Source organism: Marmota marmota, unplaced genomic scaffold (genome assembly GCF_001458135.2).
Source record: "Marmota marmota marmota unplaced genomic scaffold, marMar, whole genome shotgun sequence".
In the NCBI taxonomy this organism is placed as follows: Eukaryota; Metazoa; Chordata; class Mammalia; order Rodentia; family Sciuridae; genus Marmota; species Marmota marmota.
In genome coordinates this window covers 4,206,046-4,232,368 of record NW_025999924.1, presented here as the reverse complement: position 1 = coordinate 4,232,368, position 26,323 = coordinate 4,206,046, and the positions used below count along the sequence as shown (strand labels likewise).

The 26,323-nt window shown below is 37.5% G+C and overlaps 1 protein-coding gene across 2 annotated transcripts in view; it reads left to right on the top strand.

Moving 5' to 3' along the window:
- The window catches only part of Rab3c (RAB3C, member RAS oncogene family), a 254,568-nt gene that overhangs the window by 193,502 nt on the left and 34,743 nt on the right, over positions 1 to 26,323 (top strand). The gene's annotated exons all lie outside the window — the stretch shown is intronic.

Sequence of the window (26,323 nt, the reverse complement as noted above, 5' to 3'; positions counted from 1 at the left end):
AAACAAAACAAAAAAAATAAGCTTTGTGGAAAGTATTAAGAAAATAGGAGTGGAGAGAAAAGGCCCCAGAGAAAAGAGGACAGGCATCACTTAATTCTGTTTATTGGGTCTTCCAGTCCCAATGCATGGTGATTTCCATTAATGTACAGCACACTCACAGGAACTGAGATGGCTTTGGACATAGAGGAAAAACTCCATGGTAATGAGAGACAGAAACATAGAAGTTACTGCATAAATTATAGGCACAAGATATAGAGAAACACAAAAGAGAAGGCAAAAATTTAAAAAAAATAAAATAAAAAAGAGGGCAGCAGATATGGAAATGGAGGATCTTGCAAGTAGAGTAAACCATGATTCCGCTTGATAGCATGTTGATGTGGTCCACCAAATGTTTCATCTCCTTCCCTCTATCATTCCTAGGGCAGCAAATCACTGGTCCAGGAAAAAAAAAAAAAAAACTCCTGTTAGATCTTCATCTCCTCCAGTCAGGCTCATTGACATAATAGGTTCACCTAGCAATTGCCCTTTCCTGTGAATTCAAGCTAACGTGAGTAGGAGAAGAGAGATTTAATTCCAACAGGGGCTAGGGAACTCCAAGCCTTTTGTGTTAGATCTCTTGGTGTTTATTCCAAGTAACATTCGTATCTTCAGGCCACTCCTCACCTATGAAATTAAAAACTTCATGGACCATCTTCAAAGAAGTTGCTATGTGGATTACAGATGCAGAAGCACTCTATATAGAATAGAGCAAGGCTAGCAACCTCTATTGCATGGTAAGTCTACATGACATGGCATGCCATGTAACTTCTGTGAGCCTCAGTTTACCCACTTATAATGTGGTAATTGTGATCCTCTGCACAGGGTGGTAGGGAGGATTATGTGAATAATCTTCTTGTACAGAACCTAATAGATAACTAGGATCTCAGTATGTAGCAGGGCCCTGGCAGGTTCCTGGCAGGAAATGGAATCCCTCCCAGATGGTTCAAAGAAAGAGACTTGTAAAGAGATTATTTACAAGAATGTTGGCAAAGATAAGAAAATGGGATAGTGCGGCACCTTCAGACTATCATGGCAGGAAACTACCACTGCCCTCAAAGCTGAAGGCAGAGGAGACTTAAAAAAATATTAACTATCTCCAATGAGAGGAAGAGCTATGGCGGCCAGGTCCACAAGAGCTGTGGTATGGAGAAATCCTCTACTCCCAGAGAAGAGACAGTGGCCTCTTTCTTCTCCTGCCATCTGAGCTCCGGCTAGTGACTTCCATTGCCAAACCCAACTAGAAACCACATGGGTAGAAAATCCAGGTGATAGTCAGCTTCCCTAGGCATAGAGCAGGACCGAGAAAGGCAGAAAATGCATAGAAAAGGAAAGGGTACACAGGTCAGTAATGGTTATGTACTTGGCAAGATATATTCTTCTGTAACTCATACCCTGTCTCTAGGATACATAATTATCATCTAGTACCCTAAGAGGAGTTCATGTGCTTCCCTAAAGGCTTTACAAACTTACTGCCAATGAGGTAATTTAGCATTGAAGAGATAAGACTCCCTAGAAACCAAAAAGGAGAAATTAGAAAATAAGCAAGCAGCTCGCTGTATATCATGGCTGCCTTGACATCCCATTATTACTCTCCTCCAAGCCTGCTTGTTTAAGTAATGGCCTCCCAATAAACTGGAACTGCCACTCACTGCAAAGAATGACCCTCCCTCCAAAGGTAGAGAATAGTCAGGGTGGTGGAGCTTGTTGGATTTGTGGGTGTGGAGCAGGGACCAGCAGAGGAGGTATCATGTACTGGGTTTTGAGACAGAAGCAGTGATGTGACTGGAATATAAGCAGCTGTGAATTGTTTGCCTAGTCTATAGGTATTGCCAGTGTAGATATGAAACATCCCTCAAAGACCCATATGTTGAAGGCTTTGTAACAATAAGTGGCACTATTGGGAGGTGGTGGAACCTTTTAAGAGATGAGCCTAGAAGAAGGAAGTTAGATCATTGGTGTCTGTCCTTGAAGGGGATATTGGGACCCTCACCCCTTTGTGTCTCTCTCTATGCTTCCTGGCTGCCAGGAGAAGAGCTACTCACTCCTACCATGTTGTAGTGCCTTGCTGCAGGACCCAAGCAATGGAGCCAACTAATCATATAGGGTGAATCCTATGAAATTGTAAGCCAAAATAAACCTTTCTTCTTTATAAGTTGATTTATTTCAGATATTTGTTATGGTAACAGAAAGCTATCTAACATTTGAACCATTTTAATCTTTAAGAACAAGGGAAATCACTGTCACTTCTTGTCAGGAAGTGCCAAATGTTGATCTGAGCAAGATTTGTAGATTAGTAGGTGCTCTGCTGCAACATTAAATTAACAAGTTAGCTTCCAGCACATAAGATAAAATAATTATCATTAGAAATAATAGTTACTCCTTGTCGATTACTGGTATGATCCAGGAATTTTAGATACTTTTGTTTTAACCCTCACAACTCTAAATGTAGATATTATTTGATTATAATGCATTACATTTCAAAAGTAACAATTTATAATGAAACTCAAAGGAGAGTGCTTTTCTTTGCAGTAGACTATCGGTAATACAAGTCAAAGGAAAAATGGAATATCACAAATTTTCAACCATGAATATAGTAACTGAGTCAAAGATTATCAATGGATAAGGATATTAGAGAAGAGAATATTCACACCCTCAAAGTATCATGTTATTGGTTAGTTACATATTGCCAAAAAATTCTTTACAATAGAAAAAAAATATGTAAAAACTATGACTGAAAATATATTATTAATCAATTGAGCAAAGTTAGCATCATCAGTAATGAGACAACAGACACTGTGTTCCTTGTGGTGTATGTAATGGGAAGGAACCAGCATCTTACACATAGTGTTCAGATTGAAAATTTGCCTGAATCTGATTGCAAGGAAGCAGACAAATTCAGATATGGGAAATTATACAATTGGCTTGGACTATTCAAAAATGTCAACATCTTGAAAAACAAAAGGGGGTGAATGCTTTAAATTCAAATAGATTAAAGAGATGACAGCTAAATGTAACATATGAACCTTAACTGGATCCTTGATCAGGAAAAAAAAAAAAAAAAAAAACATCAGGTGTAAAGATCATTCTGGGCCTGCATGGTGGCATATACCTGTAATCCCAGTATACCTCAATCCCCGGGGATTGAGGCAGCAGGATTGCAAATTCAAAGCCAGCCTCAGCAACTTAGCTAGGCCCTAAACAATTTAGCAAGACCCTGCCTCAAAATAAAAAATAAAACCACTGGGGATGTGGTTCAGTCCCTTGGTTCAATCCCTGGTACCAAAAAATGGGGAATAAAAAGACTATACTGGGATAATTGGGAAAATCTGAATTCAGACCATACATTAGTATCTAGATCAGATTTCTTCATTGATTTAATGGAGCTGTGGTTAGGGAGAAGGCTGTCTTCTATTCTTAGGAGATAACTGTGAAGTATTTAAATGTCATCAAGCCCACAACTTACTTTTAAATAGTTCAACAACCACCGCAAAGTGTTATGTGAAAAGAAAAAAAAGCAAATGTGGCAAAATGTCAACAATTGGTGACCTTAGGTGAAAACTAGATGTGTGACTTCTGCTTGTATATAGGTTTGAAACTTTTCAAAAATAGTTGGGAGAAAAAAAATACTAGTATTAACCACACTATTTCAAGAATAAAAACGTAGCTTGAGGCCTCTCAGCTGTTCCATGGCTAGAGCAATATTCAAACCCAGATTTTTCAGATTTCACTAAACCCTTCAATACATTCTGGTCCTGGGTGGTGGTGGGAATATGTGAATACGATCAGTGTGAAATGACATTTACTTCTCTGAATTCCTTCTGACTGGAACAGAAAGGGCCCTTCCTTCACTGAGCAATGAGGATTTGGGTTTGACTTACAGGTGTTCTGCCCTCTACTCCACACCCACACCCCAAGCACATCCTTCTTCTATGAATATTACAGAAAGTGTTTTGTATTCATTCCATGTCAGGTGTTAAAGTCTGATGTAAATTCTTGGGGAGCACAGGGACCTAAATTAATCCTGAGTTTTCATCATCTGTGGACACAGAACCTGGCAGATGACAGAAGACAACTTTGAAGATGGCTTTGATAGAGGTCAGCGTCACACACAGTTATTAAGGACAAATTTATACTGATAGCACCAGAAAAAAGGAATGAGGAAAGGGCATTTCTTCAAACCAATTGGTCCTATTTCTTCAAAGAGATGAGCTATTTATGAAAACAGTGATGTACTTTATCTGGTGCATGTGAGGTGACTAATCATTTTTATAATGTACTCAATTGATTTGAAAGTATCTGTCTCAGGTAATGCTTATTCCTTGTCTCTGAATTTGGATAAAGCTGCCTAGTGTCCCCAGTGAATGATGTCTGAAAGTTTAAATTTCCTTTTCTATCTCATGCTGCTGCATAATAATATATTCCTAAGGCATTTATAAGACTCTCATTTAAATGTTGTCAGTCAATATAACCAGGCACACAGGAAACACATTATTTGTGGTTCATGGGCCAAAACCCCACTTCTTTCATGTGTGGGTGCCCTCTGTTTGTACTCTACACTTAGTCCTTGCATTCTGTGAATTGCTGACAGGAGCCAGATTTTTTTTTGGAAAGCGTTTTGTGCAGAAGGAGGGAAAAGCTCACAGTCAGCTAGTGGTGTCATTAGCAATTTTATTCTTTGTAGTGCAGGAAAAAATAATCAGGGTTTTTAAGCTATTAATTCTATAGGCTAGTACTTCCCTCACACTAGGAAACGTTTATTTTCTCCATCCCTGAAGATGGGTGTTTTTTAATGTTTAAGCAAATCCCTGCCGTGTCTTTGTCTCCATAAACATAATGAAAAAGCTGTGTTTCCGTGCTGCCTGTGGTGAGCACATCAGGGCACAGCCTTGTGCTGCCGCTCAACCACCACAAACTCAGGGTGAAGGCACAGAAAAATCACATTTTGTGAGGGACCATCCACATTTTATTTTTCTAAATGGAATTCTTTAGCGAGCTTAAGGAAAAGAAAAAAAATAAATAAAGAGAATGTGAGAGTCTGGACGGAATCAGCATCCCCAGGTACTAAGCTTAGCTCTAAGTGACCTTGAGCAGTCCTTTCATCTCTGTGGATATAAATGCAGCTATATGTTCAGGCTTTCCCCAGCCATTCTTAGTGAAATATGGGCTTAGCACATCAATTTGGAGCTACTATCTTCCCACTTGAACTGATTGGCATTTTTCTTATAGTGTATTCTGCAGGATATACCCTTGTTTGCACTTGGCTATATTTCTGAAGTTCAGTGTAGATAACACATTATCAGTATAGCTACAAAGCCCATAACAGTCTTTGGGAATATAGCACCCCTACAAGGAATTTGGCTGTATGTCTCTCTTCTTTCTCCCCAGAGCTCCCAATCTCTAGAGCTGGGGTGCTTTATCTCTTTCTTAGACTCTGCAGGGTTTCTAGCAAAGAAAGATACAAGTTCATGCCTGAAATAAGAAGCCACAAAGCTAAGACCAGAAGTCTCAAAGTTGCAAGGATCATGTCTATAGCCCCGAGCATAATCAAGTGTATATTGAATGGTGAGTGATGGAACTAGGGATCACAACAGCATGCATTAATCTCCAAAGCAGGTCAACGCTATAGGCCATGTGGTGCCAGTATGACGTGAGAAGCAATGGGAACCAGAAAGCAGTCAATCATTAAAGTCTAGATTCCTGCAAGGATTTTGAAATTCTAAAATATTGATGTTCTTTCTTATTGAACATGTCATTGTCTCATACTCATAGTATGGGTAATTATAAAAATTATGGGATTTGAAATAATATCTCAATCCCAGAAAGGGAGTCTTCTATTTTCTGGCTTGAGGTCAACCTTCTAGATTTGGACTATCTCCTGCAGGTCATAAGACCACCATTGCTTCACCCAAAGCTGAGCTCTTGAAATGGTGCAATGTAACAACTGGTTATAACAAAATAACGTTTCTAGAAACCAGAGAAGACTATCAGAGGATGTGTCAAATTCACTCCTCAAGTAAATTCTGAAAAGTGTAAAGACCTCCAAGCTTTTGAGTTTTTAGCCTTCACTCCCTTAACAACTGTTCTTGACATGGTGCCACAGCAAGAAAGAAAAAAAAAATGTGGAGCTGTAGTCTTTTCTATTCTTCATAAATCCAGCATCCAAACTGTACTCATATGAAATGTGTGAAATTTTACCCTTAATATACAGTGTACCTGCTGAGTGAAGCATTAGATGAAACTTTTTCCTGTGAATTATTAGTCTAATAGAATGTAATATAAATTTAGAAGACTTAACAATCTAAGGCCTGGGGCTGGGGTTGTGGTTCAGTGGTAGAGTGCTTGCCTAGCATGTGTGAGGCACTGGGTTCTATCCTCAGCACCAAAAAAGTAAAAATAAATAAAATAAAGATATTGTGTCTATCTATAACCAAAAAATATTTTTTTAAAAAAATCTAAGATCTGAAAAAAATGCTGTATTTGAAAGTTAAAACAACAACAATAACAACTGTACTTTGTTGTACTAAATCAATCTGACTTTTACCCACACTTAGAAAACCCCTTAACCCTACATATTATGTATTAGCTTCTTTTTTCTTGCTTATAATAGACTCCATATACATTACTAATGGGCCAACACAGGTTCAAGGTTCAAAGGCTTGACAAATAGGCCTTCTGCCAGGTTTCTTTATTGTTTGTACTTAAGATAAATTGCATTTATAGGCCAGTGGCTGTGTGTTCGTGTTCCCAAAGGACAGAGAAATCATGCAGAAACTTCACATGCAAAGAAGAACAGTCATGGCTGGTGACATAGGAATGATAATGACTAGACTGGAATATTTTAGAAACTATAGTTAGTCTTGGAAGTAAGCAGTCAATTACTTGATTCCATCTGCTGCTGGGGAGAAAGGCCCTAAAAAGTATTTTCTCATTTTCTGTGGTGGGCTCAGAATCTGCATAAAGGAATTACTGTAAAAGAGGAATGCAGCAGTAGATGGGTGCATATAAAGATATATACTGAATTCACATAGGTTCAGGTAAGAATTCCGATTAAAGCTAAGCTGCTTTAACAGAAGGACCCTCAAATACAAGGCCAAGTGACACAAGATATTGTTTCTCTGTTCCATTTAATAGCACAACTAGACTATATTAGGTGACCTTCCACAAAGTCCTACAGGGCCACAAGTTCTTTCCAACTCGCTAACATAATCTTCACCAGAGTGCTAATCTCATCGCATATTAGATGCTGGCTCATAGCCTTGGCCATATTCCTGCAAAATAGGGTACATGAGGTGGCCAAGAATAAGCTCTCCCTTTTGGGCAAGCAAAATAAAAATTATTCCTTCCATTTTATACTGATTCCATCGACCAGGGATTAGCCACATCTGTGAGAAGGCTGGGACATGGTATCTCCAGCTGATGGCTAAGCCCCAGGAAGGAGAAGAAGGAAAAAAAAAAATGATTTGGAAGAGTCCAAACAGCAGTCTATTATCTGACTTGCAGGTCCCATTATTGAGTCATTCTTATTTTCAACTAGACTTCTGATGCCAGCAGTATTAAGCAGGCAAGCTCCATTTGATGAAAAACAACAACAACAACAACAAATGTTAATGAAGTAAAACCAGTTCAATGCCTGAGGCTAAGAGTTTAGGTTTGAGGTTTTCTCTGGTGAGATTATAAGTGTCTTTTTATTTTTATTTTCAGCAACTGTCCAAAGTGGAAAGTAATTCTTAGTGTTCTAGACTCAGTTGAATATCCACAGAAGTATGCAAAAAACTTACTGATAAACCTATGCTATTTGCTGTCAGCAATAAATAATTCTGTTACAAAACCTGCTCTATACTTGTACAAATAAAAACAGATTCTGGTCATCTGTGTCAGTGCATATTCTCATGACTGGTTTGGTTCTGCAAATGATCCAGGACTTTGTTAGTGTCATATCTGCTGCACAGTCTCAAGTAGGGTGATTTATTGGGCAGTCAAGTTAAAAAACATAAACCCTCCACAGAATAGGCTTTAAGGATCAGCAAGATAAATGCACCTAGAACAATGAACTTTAAAATAATTCAGCCCATTCTCTGAGCTTCTTATAAATATGAAACTCTTACAGACTGTCAGGATCTTCAGCTAATTGTTCTTTTTCTGAGTCTGGTTATCTGCCAGGGATTTCTTCAGTATAATTATTGGAACATGTCTTAAGACAACCCTTTTTTTTTTTTTTTTTTTTTCACTTCTAGGATGACTGGCAAAAAGTAATGACCAGTCATCTTTCTTGTTTTTCTCTGCATTCAAGTGCCAGGAACTCCATGAATTTTAATCAGCTTTTAAAATCAGAATGTTACCTTTCTTGCTTACTTTGCTTTCCCCAGGACTCTGACCTTGCAGAGTCCCCAGGAATTTCTCCTGTTTCATTGGGTTTTCTTTCCCCATGGGCAAACTCCCAACCAGGAAGGGGTCTGAAAAGCTACTGAAGACTGAAATCAAATCACGAGTTCACAGTTGCTTTTTTACACCCAAAGAGATTTTTGTCATATTTAGCACCATTGCTAACACATCTTTAGCACTTTATTTGCTATAATGGCAAGTTTGGGAAATAGTGTTAAGTAAAAGCTGGTTTGGCCTGAATACTGAAGGGTAAAGAAAAAAAAGAAAAATCACTATACACAGTGTGTGTATGTGGCGGGGGCGGGGGGGTGCCTGCCTGTGTTTGCACATACCAATAAATGCTCTCAGCCTTTCTGCAGAGCAATATTCATGCACAATTTCTCAAACTATAGCATCCCTGGTGTTGATAAATGCCTAAAAATAATATTTATTTTTGTTTGCTCAGTATTTTTCCTTTTGTATTTCAATGTCCATTGGTTAATACTGGATGTTCCATATTATTGTACATATTAAACATTGCAATACTATAGAGAAAACCTGGGGAGAAATAAAGGTGTTTTTAATTTATCTAAGTTCAAATTTATTCAGTTATCTAGATTCAGAAGTAGAGTGGTCCATTTTTACCCAACTGTACTCATTCATTCTGTCATTTACAAAATACTTAATTCAAGAACCACAAGATACTTTGGAAAAGACACGGACATCTAAGCTCTTGCCATTTTCAAAATTCCAACTCCATAACTCAGAAGTAAAGAAATACATAGAATGTTTTAGAGCAAGAGTTGATATCCTTTAGAATTAAAAGAATAGTATGGATAGCAGGTACCATAAGAACCAGGGAAATGAAAAAATATCAATTAAATAAGGTGGAATTTGAGCTGTGAGTTGAAAGGTGAGCAACACTGAGTAGGTTGAAAAGAATCAGACAGCATTCCAGGGAGAAAATACATGCCCAGATAACAAGTGGGGCTATTTGGGGAGAGCATGAGTGCCTCAGAGAATAGGAGTAGTAGTGTCCCGCCTGCAAAGGAAATGTTCATGGAAGGTGTATGTGACACAGTACACAGTCTGCGAGCTTGGGAGCTGGCTACTATGGGAATATGAAAGGGAAGATGGCTGTGGGGGCATGGGCATACCTGAACCCATATATGACCAGGACATAACTTTTTCAATTTAGTATCAAACACATAAAATATTCGAGTTTTTAGCAAATGGAGTATTTAATCCCCTTCTTATTTTTTACAAATATCTTTAAACATCATGATGGTAAATAGATTCTCATATCTAACAGAAGTTTTGTAAGGGAAGGAGTGATAGAGGGAATATCTGATCTTCTGGGCTGAACATTTCTCTAGTAGTGAAGGTTGACAACTCTGGAGCTAAACTCCCTAGAATTGTGCCCCACACCTCCATTTATGGGATGTGCCATTCTGGGCTTATGTTTAAACTCACTGTACCTCATTTTCACACAACAATAAAATGAAGATAACATTAACCCCGTCTTGTAGGGTTACTATGAGTATTAATTGACACCATACATGTAAAATTTTCATAAAAGCTCCTATCATATATTAAGTGCTCAATAAATACTAACAATTGAGATTATTTTAAGGAGGAAGAAAGAACCAGGCAACCACTGAGTTGATTTTAGAATAAAAGAAGGAGGAAACGACTAAGTGAAAATCTGATTGCCTTGGATATATTTAGTGATAAAATGATTTGGGGAGTTTTTGAAACCACAGAAAGGAAATCAGAACATTTAAACTTACTTCTCTTAGTCGCAAACCTGTGTGGCCACAGGAAAACAGGGGGCCAGTCTAATGTTGTTGGTTTTGTTGTTATTTAATCTGAAAAAATGCCCCCTACAAAAAGATCATTCTACCAAAAATGTCTATTCTCTGTGGTATTTGATTATAAGTCTTTTTTGCTTTGCCAATAAAGGAATATCTATAGTGTTCAGCTGTTACTTCCTGATTTGTGTTTGTTCAAAACTACCTGAGTGGGTGTCTGGATTTCATTTGAACCAATTAAACTCTAACAACTTCTCCTTCATATGAAGGTGAAGCATGAGTTCCCTGGACACACAATTATTTAAGAAATCCCAGCGAGATGCAAGGGCCTGTGCCTGTAATTCCAGATACTTGGGAAGCTGAGGGAAAAGGATCTTGAGGCCAAGGCCATCTGGACATCACAGCAAGAAAGAAAGGAAAGAAGGAGGAGGAGGAAGAAGAAGAGGAAAAAGAAATCCTTTGGTTTCATTAGAATTGAGTTTCTCAATCATGGCACTATTGACATTTTGGGTCAGGGAATTCTACACTGGGGAATGGGGACAGATGTCCCATGCATTGAAAGGCCCTTAGCAGCATTTCTGGCCTCTGTCTAGGACACCCACTAACTCCTTTTTCCCCTAGTATTAACAATCAAAGATTTCTCCAGACAAAAACACCATCAATGAAGAAGCACTATGTTATAACCATTGGATGGAAACCCATTGCTTATGTTTCTTTGAACAGAAGATTGTAGCCAAAATTGATACTGGTACTTTTAGCCAAATAAAAGTAAACCAAATCTTCCACAAAATGGACTCATCTGTCAGAAGGTAACCACTTCCTCTGTCAGTACTGATGGCAGGTCAGTGGGGGAGTGAAGCAAAGAGGCAAACACAGCAGAAAAATTGGAGATGTCTTTATGACTTAGCATGGTTTGGAATGTTATTTTCTAATCAACTGGAATGGCCTAATTGTACTATCAACACATCTTCTGCAGAATAGGAAAATAAAGTGAATAAATGTTTGGCTGTTAATTAGCTAGTCTTCTTTTATGAAAGATGAATTTCTATCTCACACTTTCATAGCCAATAGGCATGTGAATCCATTTGATACTTGCTGCCCTTGCTTTTTCTGGTATGATAAGCTGTTTAAATTTTTTTTTACTTGATTTTTGATTAACATGTATTAGCTAAACATACTAATACAGTTCGATGGATTATTTTAACATATGCATGAAGTGTCCACAGATGAAACTGTGATATGCTTTTGAAGGCTCTAGGCAGGATGTCAGGCAAGAGGGCATCATATGAGAAGTGGGACCTTTCCAACTGACAATGACGTGTCTCTGCCTAGAGAGTTAACGTAGCCATCATAATTTATAAATTCTAGAAAGATTCCTTTTAGCTAACTGGATATATATTGTCATCTGTGAGGAGGTCAAAGGCTATGTAATAGGCTATAGTTACTCTCTAGTTGGTCTAGTTCATGTTGCTATAACAAGATACCATAGACTGATGGCTTAAAAATGGGAATTTATTTCTCTCAGTTTGGAATCTGGAAATTCAAGATCAAAGTGCAAAAGATTCAGTTCCTGGTGAGGACTGTCTTCCTGGCTTGTAGGGAAGACCTTCATGCATCCTTACATAGTGGAGAGAGAGAGACCCCCCATGTCTCTTATTTTTAAAGCACCAACCACATAATGATGGGGGCCCACCCACATGGCTTCATCTAAATCTAGTTATTTCCTAAAGGCATCTACCCTCACGCTACTATTGCATTGAGGATCAGGGCTTCAACATAGGAAGTCAGAGGGACACAACAGTATCCACTATCACAGTGGGCATTACAGAGTAAAACCAATGAAGAAAGGAAAGAGAAATAGAATTGTCTATAGGAAGAAATAAATAATAATAAACATAGAAAATTTAAACCCTGTTAAGCAAAATTAATTGACTCACAATTCTAAAATCACAGAGTTTACTAAGATATTTGATCCCTGTAGCTGTTCTTGGGAAAAACCAGATGAATTGTGAAATGACAAAATATGATGCAACATTTCTGGAGAATTTCATACAATGCGCAGAAGAATGTTGCAGAAAGAATAAATGCTCTTATCTGACTCCCAGGGAGAAAAGTAAGCGCTCAAAGACGAGGTTAAAGACAAGAAAATTAGATATTTGTCTCAGGAAATAGAACTAACATTTTCAATCACATCATTGAAGTATCCTTCACCTCATTATTTCAGGTTGATTTGGTAAGTAAACCCATAGGGTATATCTTATGCTTATGGGTAGCTAGATTAAGTGGCCCAAGAGTTCTTTTCAATTTTCAATTTCTTTAACTTATAACACAATTAAGTAACTTATAATGAGAGACAGATCATAGAATTACTTTGAAGAGATGCTCCTCGTATTTAATTTGTATTTGATTCAGACTTAAACTAACCATTTTGAAAAGCTTTTTCTTCACTAAATTATTTTCTGCTACATGGTGGATAGTCATTCTTTCTTGTTCACTGTGGTTTGCTTTGCTTCAGACTATTATGATATTTTAAAACATGTCTAGCCATAATCACTGAGGATGCTTCCCGGGTATTAGCAACATAATCATCTCTTCTGCTCTCTTGACTTAGCATTTTAACAATGAGATTCATAAAAATTCATTTGCAGAGCAAACAGTAACTCTAGTTCTTTGAGCCAAATGTGGTGGTCATGGCTTTCTTCTTCCCTCTCTGTGCTTGCTTTAATAGGAGAAAATAATGTTGTTAGTGTAAGAAAAACAGAGCAAAAGCCAAGCGAAGTCAAGAGTGTGATGTACCCAGGGAATGCTGATGCTCAGTGTAGCTGGAACACTGGGCGTGAATGGAAGGGAATATAAGTTCCAACAACAGAATTGACAAAGAGAATCACAACTCCAATATTGAGTTGACATATTTAATCTTGACTAAAAATTGTTTTATCTCAAATAACAATAGGACATCTCTAGAGAATTATGGATACCACTGAAAAGATACTTTTGACTTCAAAATATCAGCAAGGAATTTTTGCCTGCAATCTCCTTGGAGGTAGAACTCTGATGAAACAAAAAAGCGTTTCTAGTTTTGAAAGCATTTTTTTGTGTGTGTGTTTTTTTTTTAAGAAAAAAATGCCTAGTAAAAACACAAACTAAAAAATGACAAATATTTGCCCCTGAATTTCAGCATATTTTAAAGATAGTTGTAGATAGGTAAGAAAAAGCAATATAAGAATTCCAGCCTCTACAGGAAATTCCCCACATTCATACTTCCCCTAACTGACCTTGAAACTTAAAAATTGAAGCACATTTATAAAATAAATAAATAAAAGGCATGTTGAAGTCCTAATCCCCAATATAATGGTATGTAGAACTGGGGTCTCTGGGAGGTAATCAGCTTTAGATGAGTTCATGTGGATAGGCCCCCATTATTATGGTGTTTGTGCCCTGGTAAGAGACATGAGAACAAAATATCCCTCCCCCTGTCTCTCTCTACTATATGAGGATGCACAAAGGTGTCCCCTGCAAACCAGGAAGAAAGCCCTCTCCAGGAATGATATTTCCATGCCCTTTAATTTTGGATTCCCAGACTCTAAACTGAGAGAAATAAATTCCTATTGTTTAAGCCACCCAGTCCAGAGTATCTTGTTATAGGATGCTGAGCTGCATAAGACATGCTGTGTAGTAGCTACACTACTATTTAGTAATAATTGATCTTTCTGGAGTTGATAAATTATGAAGGGGGAAACTCTAGTTTTGTGGTGTTCCTAGAGACCACAGATGGGGCAGCTGCCCTTTCTGAAGAAGGTATAGAAGCTGAGCAGGGAAAGAAACACAGCCTCTTCCTCATCCCTCTGTTCAGCTTCCTCCCATTAAAAACTAGCTGGCAATGCAGCCTGGGAAACAGGGACTATAGACCCAGCTCCTACCCATACAGAACACAGCACAAAAAGGGCAAGAAATGCATTCACGAGCAAATAGACAAATGACTGGCATATCCAGAAAAAGCCCAGCAGGAGACTGAAGTGCTTCTATTGGTACAAAAATCCTGTTTTCCTAGAAATGACTTGAGTTTTGTTTTGCTTTTTCTGTTTTGAGATATGGTTATTACTAGTTAACACAATTCACTCAGGGGATGTGGTGTTATTGGACAATTTCCTCTGAAGCAGTAACTGAAGGGCATGAGTATACTTCAAGAATGATGTTAATACATGCATGAGGTGCATCTTCATTTAGTTGATATATTGCTCTCGCACATCAATTGTAGCTTGCTTACTCTCTTATTTTAATAGTAGACTTCTGGAACTTCCCCCACCAAAATGATGTTACCCTGACCTTGTCTGCCTCTAAGGAATACAGTATAAACACAATCCTTCTGATCATCCAGAGGCACAGAGAACAGAACTTCATCTGAGCATCAGAACTGAGCATGGGGTGCAATGAACCACTTGTCCACTGCGTGATAAAGCGTATTAGCAAAAGTGCTGTGGCTGATATGCTCAACCTGCAGCTGACCTATTATGGGATGCGTTATTTGATGTGAGATCTGAATAGCAATTACTCTCTGCAACCAAGGGCAGATGGCAACTGTAGGGCCTGGCCTTTTCATATTTTCTGAGGCCAGAGTTCTCTATAATGACAAAACCTCATTGCTCTGGTTCATTTAAAAACCACCATCATTTTAAAGGTTATGTTATGTGTGAGGTGTGTGTGTGTGTGTGTGTGTGTGTGTGTGTGCGCGCGCGCGCGTGCATGCATGTGTGCATGCAAGTGTGGGAGAGACAGATATCATACAGTGGATTTTATGACAATTAACATAAAAATGCTTCAGAAACGTTTAATAGAAGGAGTTACAAAGATAAATGTCTTACTGAAAGAGAGCAGATAGTTTCAACTCTTTACAATTCATTTTACCAGAACCCAGGACCCAGGAAAGGGAGAGTAGCTCCCACTTAAGTTCATTACTTGGCCCTGAGGATAATCTTTCCTTGCCTCCCTGCTTATCAGTTTACTCCCATCTCCTGCCCAGTCTCCAAGACCTAAAACTAGATGGATTTACACCCTACCCCATTTCTCTCAACTTACCCCAGAGCAATCTGAGCTGAATTCACAAAAGCCGTGGCAGCTCCAAGACAAATCCCTAGACCCATCTTCTCTCCACTGCGTAGGGCTCCCTTCTTCATTGCCAGGCATAGTGTCCCCAGCCAGCTTCAGATCATCATCTCCCCTGGGAGCCTCCATCAGCTGTTCACCTCAAAGGCCCCGGCCCCGTAAGAGCATTCACGAGCCTCTGGATCTTTGGACAATCACCATGGGCCTCTGATTGAAAAGGCTGCCACTCCCCTGCCTCTCTAGGGAACATGGAAGCCTGAAGGTAGGGGCTGTGCCCTACTTATTTCTATCTCCTCACCCAGTACCACACAGCATGTGGTCTGAAAACCTGCTGCATCTGCATCACCTGGGTGCTTACTTGTAAAGCACTCTCAGGCCCACCCCAGATCTCCAGAATCAGAATACCTGGGCTTGGGGTGCAAGAAGCTGTGATTCTAATGCCTGCTAAAGTTTGAAGAGCAACACCATGTGCTACAGACATCAGTGTCTCATGCACAGTAGTTGTTTCATAAACACATGCTGCTTTGAGTGTCTGTGGGAGCACAGGGTGGAGGCAGTCTGCAAGTGAGCTCCCAAACAGCAGAGACCACATCTTTCTTCTTTACGACTGTGTTGCCAGCTTCTTGCCCAATGCCCGACATTGTTAATGCATTCATTGAGTTGAAATCGAATAAGGCAGTTTTTTTATTTTATTTTTCTCCCGTACTAACATTTTCCAATTAGAGGTTACAAAAATCAAGAAAAATCACAATGAGGACTGTTTAGAGAATGAATTTGGAATACTATGTCAAGGCCATGTACATAATTATATCAGTTTACCAGTGATACTAATTCTTTTGACTTAATATAATATTCCAGGGTTTCAAAACTCTTGAAAATATGGAGGGAAGATGAGCAGTCTTTGTTCCTCCCTCTTCTAAATCAGGAAGAAGAGATTCAGAGATATCTCCTAATCAGATATCAAAGAACTAGAACCCAGGGCATTGAGTAATTCTATTACATGTTATGCAAATATTTCTGGAATTTTACACAAAATAAATTTTCATTTTACAGTTTTTTCACTAGCAAAATAGGGAAAAATAATAGTACATACCTTCAATGTTGTTCTAAGAATCAAATAAAATGGCATATATGAAATACACTGCCTAAAACAGAGTGAGGGTTTGGTAAATGAAGCTACCATTTCATTACCATTTATTTATTATTATATGTTTGCATTGATATAGAATAATTGTTATATATTTTTGGTTATTGCAACACACTGGCTTCCATGAGAAAGACCAGTGCACCATATGTGAGTTAGCAAGGATCAGGGTCATCCCCCTCTCAGAAGGCATTTCTTGCTAACTTGAGGGGACACTGAAGGAATCCAGTCTGACTTGAGGAGTGTTTCTCAATGCTGCCCTCCAGTGGGTCTCTACTGCGACTGAGGATGGAAAATCTACTGTGGTCACAGGGCTTGCTGCTCTTCTTATATACAGATTGTCTAATCATTCCAAACACAAGCCTTCCACCATCAGATGTTAAGTTATTATGGTCAGTTTTTTAAAAATGGTAGAATCACAAATTCCATCCACATATAGAATAAACACATCAATGATATTATTTAACTGATGACTTAAAGATGGAACTATTAGAATGCTGCCAGGGCTCCAGGGTATATTCAATGAACATACACACAGAGGCAATCAGGAACGCTAAAACACAATTACAAACATTGCAAAATGGGTTAATATCCATGGGGCAATAATCAATTGCCTTCCACCAGACTCCATTCTTTGCATTTCTTTCTTTCTATTAGCAAGAGCTCATTTGTGTTCTTTTTTTTATTGTTTGCTTTTTTCATTTTTTATTTCTTACATGATAATAGTGGAATGCATTACATTCATAATTATCCATTCATAGCACAATTTTTCATAACTCTGTAGATAAAGTATGCTCACGCCAAATTATACTATTATACATGAGCTCTCATTTTTTTTGCATTACAATTCTTAATACACCTTAATACTACAATTTATCATATCTCTGTTTGTATATAAGGTTGGTTTACACCAAATTCACATCTTCATACATGTATTTTGTATAATGATGACCGTCTACTTGTGTTCTTATCAGTTTTCTCCATCTATGAAGTCATAAATTAGCTCAAAGATGATGAGAGATGAAGATGACCAGGAATGGCATTCTACACTGGAGCACTGGTCATCTTTTTTGCATATTTCAAAGTCTTTCACAATCTTTCCTGATAGTAGAACCTCAAAAGAGTAGTCTACTGTTTGGAGACTAATAGTATTTTCAGTTCACTTATTTTCCTGCCAGAAAAAGAGACTTGTCCTCTGCTCCAGCCCTAGGGCTATGAAAAGGAAGTAGAAATTTCTGGTATTTGAGTGCATGTAAAGCAGATAAGAGACCCTAAACCTAGCTTCCTCTATAGCAAGCACTAACCACTAAACTGAGAAGACCACACATCTTGCCAAAGGCCATTAATTTCCCCAGGGACAGCATAATCTTATCACATTTGAGGGGAAAAAAAGATATCTCTATTGACATGACTTAGGCCTTGTTCTCTGGTAAAAGAACAACTCAGACATTCTTGGGCTGAGCCACATACCTGCCCAGGTCAGAATTCCTTCCCCTCCTTTATCCAGAGAGGGTCTTGCTTCACCTACTTGGTGTTGTTTATTTTTTGCATAAAAGGAGACAGATGTCCAATTGCTTCTACCATACATATTCTTTTTAAAATAGAGTTTGACATTTTATGAAATAAAAGTGAGATCAGAAGTTGTAAAGGAAGCATGATGGAAATGGGTGAAGGTTTGGATTTAGACTAACAATGTAGAATCAGATGTGGTTCAAGATAGTTCCAGGACCATGTGGACCAAGAAGACAGCTTCTTGAGTCCTTGAAAGAAATTCCCAGCATTGACTCTCAGCAACAGACCTACTGAAGAGACCCTTTAGGCACATCCAGTTCTGCTCATTCCCACACACAGCCAAAGGACACTCTTGTATTCAGGGATTTTCATTTTCTCCAGGAGATATATACATATGGATATATATGGATGTATATATGTATGTATATATTTATGTATATATATATATATGTCTATATGTATGTATATCTATATGTATGTATATATGTATGTATGTATATATGTATGTATGTATATATGTATGTATGTATATATGTATGTATATATGTACATACATATATGTAAGTTTTTTTGTTTTGAAAAGATGATCAAATATTTAGCATATGATTTTCTTACAAAGTTTCATATCCAATAAAATGTAGCCACTTTCTCTCCCCTCCCTATGGAAGAAGACAGCATATTATAGAACAGCACTCACTAGGAGCTTCAGGCTATAGACCATTTCAGTAGGTGGTTCATCATTTTGGTGGAGTCACTTCCTATCTGGAATCGCAGCTTCGTCATCTACAAAATGAGGGGATTGGAGTAGGGCCCTCCCAAAGCAAATACTCCATGATTTTGAGATGCTGAGTGGCTCCCTGAGGTCATCCTGATTATTAGTGCAGGATCAGAAAGGAAAACATGACTCTTCCAGACTGGAGTGGATAGCTGGACACACAGATGGCCTTTGCAAGAAGCAGAGGTGCCAGCACTTGCCTTTCCTTACTGTGGACACTGCCAGGGCATGAAGGACCATGGAAGACCTGGACCATCATCACATCCAAAAAGGGTGGTGAAACGGGAGCATTGCCATCACTTGAGATGACGATCCTCTTCCTGTGCTGCTTTCATTTTATGCTTATATTCTAAATTAACTAGGCTTTTTAGGCATTTATTCTGTAATAGACAGTCAGTCAATCATTTCCTGATTTATTCAATCATTAATTCAAAGTTACTATATGAGCACCTTCTGAATGCTGGAGACACAGTGGTGAATAGTGAGGTCCCTGCCCTCACATTAGATGTAGTCTAGGAAGGATATGGACAAATGAGGCATCATGGTGAGTACTGCACAGGTCACATGTGGAGCCACATTAGGAGCCCCTAGTCCATGGAAATATGTGTGGCATGTCTAAATGAAGAAGGATGAGAGAGCCTGACAGGTGGTAGTGGGTTTCAGACAAATGGAACATGTGATGACCAGAGGTAGATTTCTTGCAAAGTTAATAAAGATTAAGTCTGGTGATGTACCAGTAAACTGGGTCTTAGAAAAAAAAAAAGGGAAAAAGAAGAAAAAGATAACTTAACAACAATCAGTGCTTTTAAGCCATTACACCAGCTCCAGAACACTGATCAACTTTAGGCGCTTACCCTTGCTGAAAGTGTCTTAGAAGGGTTTTCCCAGAAGCAAGGTATAAGATAGAAACTTGAATTAAAGTCATCTAATTTGGAAGTGGTAGGAACATCCGTAGGGGCTTGGGAAGTGAGCTGTGGAAAGGAGACAGCCAATAAATGATATGTTTTTAAGCCAGCCATCACTATGGGTATCTAGAGCTTCATTCTGTTAGAAAATGCTGGAAATCAGAGAGGTGGCAATCTGGGGAGAAAAGGAGGTGGAGTAATTTATACATTGACTCCTGTCAGTCATTGGCTATAGGCTGCGCCTGGGTGTGTTATTTTCTTGTTTTATTTGGCTTTCCCTGATGGGTAAAGTGCCTTTCAGTTGCTTCAGAGAAAGCTGTAAAGCAGAGATGTAGACACTGGCAGCTGGCAGTCAGCCAGCAAGCACAGAAGTATGAAGTCCTAGGGGATAGGGACAGAGCACCACCAGCATCTGCTGCAAAATATCCTAAACCTGTAATTTTACATTTGTGAATTCACATTTTGTCTTAAATAGGCCCTCAAATTTTTATTAATTTTAGGCCTCACAAAACTTGAAACTGTGCTTCATGGGTAGTCCTTATTCACTGAATATACAGCATATAGGGGAAATTTAAAGAAAGTAATAAGTTTATATCAGAGTTGGAGGCAGGGAGGATAGCAAGAGTTGAATCTAAACACAGGCACCAACACCATATGAAGAATTTTAGGTTAAACTGGATTTTTCTAGGTTTGGTAGAGATGTGTTGGTCTCTGCAAAACTCAGATGTGCTCCTCCTGGGTTCTCATTTCTCCTTTCTGGGACAGGCTGTCTCCATGATGAGGAGCAAGAACACACTGATGAAAACTTACCATGGCTCAGATGCTTGTTGCTCACAGTGGCACACATCAAAATCTCCTTATTTTCCATTGGTCAAAGCAATTCACTTGTTTAACAGTCACTGGGTGTGGAAATACAGTCCACTTTAGGAGAGGAAATAATGACAAAGTGCAGACAATAATGCAGTCTATTGCCTGATCTTCACAGAACGTCAATAGTGGGGATAGCGAGAGTTTTTGATAACTTTTTTTTTCAGCTTTTCTCGATTATTAGAATTTTTAATGACAATGTAACAATTGTACCAAAACACATAAACCTGTATCTTTAAATAATAATACATGATAGCAAATATTAGAGGATCTTTATTCAAGGATGCTTTAATTTTTTTTTAATCTGTTTGTTAACTGAGTTAATGTACATATCAAAAGCATATCTCCTTGGAAGGAGACCCTCAGAGTTATACAAAAGTAGATACAAGAGGAAGTGAGGGGAAAGGGAAAAATAATACAAGGGGGACAAATGAATGTCAGTAGAGGGGGCAGAGAGAGAAGAGGCGAGGGGAGGGGAGGGGAGGGGGGATAGTAGAGGATAGGAAAGGCAGCAGAACACAACAGACACTAGTATGGCAATATGTAAATCAATGGATGTGTAACTGATGTGATTCTGCAATCTGTATTTGGGGTAAAAATGGGAGCTCATAACCCACTTGAATCAAAGTGTGAAATATGATATATCAAGAATTATGTAATGTTTTGAACAGCCAACAATAAAAAATTAAAAAAAAATAAATAAAAAAAATAAAGTGCATAAACAAGGAAAAAAAAAAGCATATCTCCTTAGCTTCCTTAAACAAGCGCTCATTAGCATTCATAGCATTTCAAATTATTGGGTTTTATGATGTTTATTTCTGTTTCCTTGCTACTACTCTTTCATTTTTTTAAATTTCTTTATTTTGTAGGCATCTTTGTAAACTACCTGAAAATACTTTGTGGTGTTAGGTGGGAAATAAAGAAATGGATCACTTAAAAACTTTAAAAAAAAAAGGAGCTGTTGAAAGGAGTCAGCCCAGTGTTGTTCATCCCTGAACACACATACAAATCACCCAAGGAGCTATTTTTTAATGCCTCTGATGAAGCCCCTAGAGGTTCTGATTTAATTAATCTGAGTTGGGATAATGTTTAAAACTTTTCCAAAAGTTGAGAAAAAAAAAATGAATGAATAAATAATGAAACTAAGTAGAAAAATAATAATCTTGTGTACATGATGAGTAATATCTGGTTGGGAAGTTTCCTTATGAACTTGAAGTACGCCAAGATACTAAAAAACTAAGGATCCTAACGTTGCAGAGAACAAGGGAAATATATGCAGCAGGGTAATATTAACTCCCAGTATGATAAAACTGTCTGCTTCTAAAATCTGTCTGCACTTCAGTGGGTGAAGAAAAGCTAGTCAGTCTGATACTTCACTTTTCCCACATACAGCCTAAATCAGACCATGGAACACAATTACTTTTCTGGCTCACTGAAGTATATTTTGTAGACTGTTTTCAAAACATTATGACTAGGGCTGGGGTTGTAGCTCAGTGGTAGAGTGTCTGCCTCACACATGTGAGGCACTGGGTTCAATCCTTGGCCCCACATAAAAATAAATAAAGATATTGTGTCCATCTACAACTAAAAATATATTTTAAAAAAACATTATGACTAATAAGATCCCATCATTCTCTATGAGAAGACATTGAATTGGTAGGAAAATATTTGTATACTCAGAATAGGAGAGAAGGATTAAAGATATTGTAGGAATTTGGTTTGTTTTTATAGCTTTCCAGGCTTAAAATTATTTTATTTCATGCAGAGTTCAGTTATTTATGTGCAAAATATTGTAAAACATCAAAACCTCTTTTCATCTATCTGTATCAGCTCCAATTTTTTTGAAACTCTACTTTCATATTTAACAATAACTGAAATGGGGGTAATCATGTTTTTCCTTTCTCTCTTTCAAGATTGTATATAAATATTGAGAGAAGGTTTGAGGGTACTTTTGTTTGTTTTATTTTGTTTTAGCTAAATGGCAAATAAATAATGGATATTTTAGTCACTATCATCTGGTACTGGTAAGGTCTGAGTTAACTGCAATTTGCACAGTAACCATGGTGACTAGCACAGGGCTTCTGATTCCATTAATCTTGTTGAGATTAGCAGTAAATCCCAAAGGGTCTTTTGCAGTGACTCAGAAATAAATCATCTTTTCACATGTATATTATTTGATGATAGTCACTCTCTTTAAATGTGTATCTCTACCCAACAAAGAAATTATACTGTCCCTCCAATTAGGTGATTGGAAACTCATTCCCCAAATAAGAAATTTTATTAAATACAGCAAATGACCAAAAAAGTAAATATATATAAATATCAGGGGCTGGGGTTATGGCTCAGCAGTAGAGCGCTTACCTCGCACGTGCAAGGTCCTGGGTTTTATCCTCAGCACCACATAAAAATAAATAAATAAATACATACATACATACATGCATACATACATACATACTGTAAAGGTATTGTGTTCAACTACAACTACAAAAATATATTAAAAGATTAAAAATAAATAAACACCACATGAAAGGAGAATTTTTTCAATAAACGTGTTATATTCCTAATAGTCATAGCAAAGGAAGAATATGTGCTCCCCGTTGTAAATTTACTCATGGAGCTCCAGCTGGGCATGTAGCTCCATAAGCTTAGTATGTGCAAGGCCTGGGTTCAATCCCCAGCACCTGCAAAAAAAATTCCTTATATAGAACCTCAGCCTGGAGATATGAACTGAAAATAAAATTAGAGGTTTTTCATTGAAAAAAAATTCTAATTACTGTATTATAGTAATTAGAAAAGATGAGTTGAGCTGGATTTGGGAAGAGGAGCAGCTGTCTGCCCAAGATGGGACTAATAATGTGTTCTATTTATAAAGGGATATTTACAAGTTTGAAAAGTACAGTGTAGTTTACCTAAAACCATATTTGTCCTCCAACAGACCCAGAGTAAGTTAAAAAAAAAAAAAAATGTGCCAGCTTCATTTTATAGGTAAAGATACTGATGCTTGGAATTATAGCAGTTTCTAAAACTAGGTAAATAAACTGTTATGATTCTGAGTTGGAAGAGATGGGAATTGGATTATTACCCCCAACATTCCTCTGACCGAAATTCACAGTACAATGTAAATGAAATATGCACATCTCTGGATCTTGCTCAGCTCCTGACTCATACTTCCTTATCATCAAAGTTTTCCTGAGTTAAGGTAATAACCTGAGCCCCTGTATCAACTGAGGTATTCCTACATAAGAACAATTCCAAGCACAAAATTGCATTTTACAGACCTAAAGATGCACGATTGTTCTTATTGTAATATTTCTGACATTGGGAAGTATCTTGTCCACTATGGTTTATTGCAGTCAACATGTAATAGTAGATATATTGCTTGCGTGTCCCCTATATTGTTGTCACATGATTAGATAATTATTTTATATGCAAGAAGGGGTATAATTTTGATAATAGCAATATAAATATTTTGTATTGATGACCATAACTTCATATTTCTTGCAAAACAACAACTTAATGCTTTATAGGCCCTAAGAAAGGAAAATACCCACAAGCAGATAAAGTATGCTAACTTTTATTGTTGAGATAGGTGTGGCATGATTATCTATCAAGCATTAAGCAAAGCAACTAAAGGCCAAAAATAAATAAATAAATAAACAAAAGTGTTAAATCCTGCAGAGTACATGAAAGAAATTTCAAAAGAAGCTAAAGTGACTAACAAATGTGTCAAGCAGGACTGTTGTTACAGTATTATGACAGAGTTTAATTTGCCCATCTTTTCAATCATAGCCATTATAAAATAATTTTTATCTTGTAATTTATGACATCTTAGGCTACACTGTTCTGATTATTTCTTGCTATGCCTAAAGCTACCTTCCCTGCTCTACTGATGGATAACAACGTCGGGAAGTCCAGAGCAGTCAAAACCAAAGCCAAACATGGGACATTTATAACCCTGATTTCAATCAGAAAATCAACCAACTCTGATGGCAAATCAATCTATTGTTGACTTCTGCACAAATGCTTCAGACCATGATTTTTGTTTCATTAAAAAAGAAAATTAGAAAATGAAAAAAGAAAATTAGACTCCATTGACTTTCTGAGCTTTCAAAATAATGATTCTCTATAATGCTGCGGTCATTGTAGAAAACATTTCATATTTTTTTCTTAGCAATTTAGAACTTATAAGGTGGTTACATAAAAATATTGATTATTTAAGAAAAAATGGGAAGGATTATTCTTGTAACCTCATGGCTGAAGAAAAAGTATGTTCTTGTTTTCATATTTTTTATTAATTGTTAAGGAATAGGGAATGTTGCATATGCATAAATGGGTAATCTGTAGGAACAGCCCAAGGCTTCATGGGTGTTATGTCAGCAGAGCTGAGCTACTCAGTTGTATTTAATGGTAGAAGCAGCCATCCTATTTATGGGTTAATGGACACATACTAGCTAGTAGGTGCTGAGTTCTGCCCCTTTTTTACCTTACCCAAGGCACATCCTTGGTTAAGTTTTTGCAGTCAGAGTTGTGGTAGGTTGGGTTTGACCAGGTTAAAAAAGTGCTAAATTGCCTTAAGCAAGAATTTGCTCCCAGGAGACGCCGGAAGCCCTGTTATTTTCCTGGTCCTCACTTCTTATCAAAGTATGACTCTCTCCTGTGAGCCCCATACCACTAATCTCATTCTGGACATCTGATTTCTAGCTGTGCTCTTAGGTTAGAACTTTCTCCATTAACCTAAGAACTCTCTACCTAGGGCCTAAGTAACCTCATGGCTGAAGAAGTATGTTCTTGTTTTCATATTTTTTATTAATTGTTAAGGAATGGGGAATGTTGCATATGTATAAATGGATAATACTTTCTAAGTATTGGCTAGCTCTTAGTTTGCAAGAGCTAGAGAAGCGAAAAAATAATTTTTCAAAATTACCTAAGGAAATCTAATTAGATTTCATATCCTCCAAAAGAAGCTTTGGACACTTTTTATAAAATATATGGCAAATGAGATTTATACCCTCCAGGTGTAAGATACTTTTTATATCTTAATTCACTATGAATTCATCATTTTTATATACTCCATAAGATAAGATGTGGTGAGGGAAAAGCAGAGTTTAGAATTTTTCTCTTCATTTCTCTAGATGATGGTCACAGGCCAAATCGAATTGTTGTTAAAAGAATAAGCCATTAACTTAGGTACCAGAATTAGAAAGGTCATGGAGACTATCATGCTAAGTGAAATAAGCAGTCCCCAAAAACTAAAGGTCAAATATTTTCACTGATAAGTGAAAGCTAACTCACAATAAGTGGGGAGAGGAGAAGAATAGATATTCAGTTGATTAGACAGGGAAGGGAGTGGGAATAGGAAAAGGAAAGACAGTGGAATTAATCTGAAACGAGTTTCCTATGTACTTAAATGAATAGTGAATAGTGAATCTCAGCATTGGGTATGTCCATAAGAATGGGTTCCTAACTAGAATAAGATATTCCTTGCTTGTACAATTATATTAAAATGAATTATACTGTTACGTATAACCGAAAAGAACCAGTAAAAAGGGGGAATTAGAAAGGTCATAACTTCTATGATAAAATATGCTTTGCCTCTCATATATCCAGGTGGATATCAAATGACTGTTAATCTCATTTGAAAACTTGTGCTTGTTTCAGGGGTACTCTAAATAAAACCCCCTCTGCCTCTTAGCTCTTTCTTTAGCTCTTTCTGGAGGGAGAAGCCATGATCATATCTCCTTGAAAGTTTTCCAGCTGCAATTCAAAGCCATTTGCTTTTTTTTTTTTTTTTTTTTTTTTTTTTTTT